The following is a 1446-nucleotide window of genomic DNA, read 5'->3' as shown; positions in this document are numbered from 1 at the left end:
TCAGAAATCAGTAAGTTTTGGAAACCGACGTTGTTAGGAGAGGAAAGAGAATGCTGCAAGAAATTGTTGGAATGCAGACGGGCAATCAAGAAAAAGATGACATAATCATAGGGCAGTTACAGTGCGAGCAGGTGGGCTGAGGATCGTGGCTCATCAAATGACCATGAGTTTGGTGGGTATGACCCAAGCGAAGACGGGCAAGGATTGTCTCCTATCGACAGCTGGTGTGGGTTGATGTGTACCTGAGACGAACAGAGGGTTAAACACTATGAAGTTTGTTGTGAACCTGTTGGTCCCACGAGGAATGCCAACGATTACGGAAGAAGCGGGTTAGAAGAGGGCAATCATCAAAGGCTGGAATGAGGTGGAGGGAGGATCTAGAAGAAAAATCAGCAGTGTGCTAATAAGCCAGCGTGTTCATTACCTGTAATCCCAGTACGGCTAGGAACACAGCAGAAACGAACCGGCTTTTTCCTAACAGAAAGATGGAACAGCCACTCCTGAATCTGGGTGATTAGAGGATGAAAAGAAGGTATGATGTGTAATGGAGTGAGTGCACTGAGAGAAACAGAGAAGATAACAAAGGTGAAAGAAGAGAACCTTGGAAGAGCCTTCAGAGCAAAGAGAACAGCATATAGTTCTACAGTAAGGATACTTGCAATGGAGGGAAGTGTACTGTGGAAGGAGGAGTCAAGGAACACAACAGCAATCCAACACCATGACAAAATTTAGAACCATCAGTAAAGATAAGCGTAGCAGAAGAGTGACAGGATATACAGTATGTTCGAGAAAAAAGGAGTGAAGGGTTTCTGGGGGAAGAAAAAACTTAGGACAAGGGAGAAAAGAAGGGCAGACCACAGCAGGAGGCAGGGGCCAGGGTGGGAAGGAAAGTGGACATAGTGGAAGAATAGGGGGAAAGGTAAACTTAGTAGACTGAAGAGGATGGGGACATGAAGGGGAAAAGGAAGGAGATGGGTGACAAAGTGAAAAGAGCATTGAAGGAGGCTGGGAAACTGGAGTAATATCCATCCATCCATCATCCAATCCTACATCGCCCCATAAGGAGCGTAGAAGCCCGGGGCTAGGCAAGTTGGTCCTGACATTTAAGATGAGAGTGACCAGCTTCACTCATCCCTTAGTGGCATTACATGAGCAATAAACCCAAACCACCCCTTGGATATAAACCTTCACCAGCTCAATCCAATTGGAGTGCCATAATTACCCACTAAACCATCAGGTGCCCAAATCTGGTTATATGGTTACCACCCAGCATAGTAAATGGTTTCCTGGTGTACAGGAAACCATTTGGCTTGTCACTCAGTGTAGAGCAGGGATGGCCTGACTGGGGGGGGGGGGTCACACACCCCAATGTGTGTTCTGAGTTGGTCAAAAAATGAGAGTAGAGACTTTTTTTTTTTTTTTTTTTGTCCAAGAGGACAAAATATT

Source organism: Coenobita brevimanus, chromosome 22, assembly GCF_032717465.1.
Source record: "Coenobita brevimanus isolate Jiangsu-jjx chromosome 22, ASM3271746v2, whole genome shotgun sequence".
NCBI classification, from domain to species: Eukaryota; Metazoa; Arthropoda; class Malacostraca; order Decapoda; family Coenobitidae; genus Coenobita; species Coenobita brevimanus.
Note: the sequence above shows the minus strand (reverse complement) of the source record.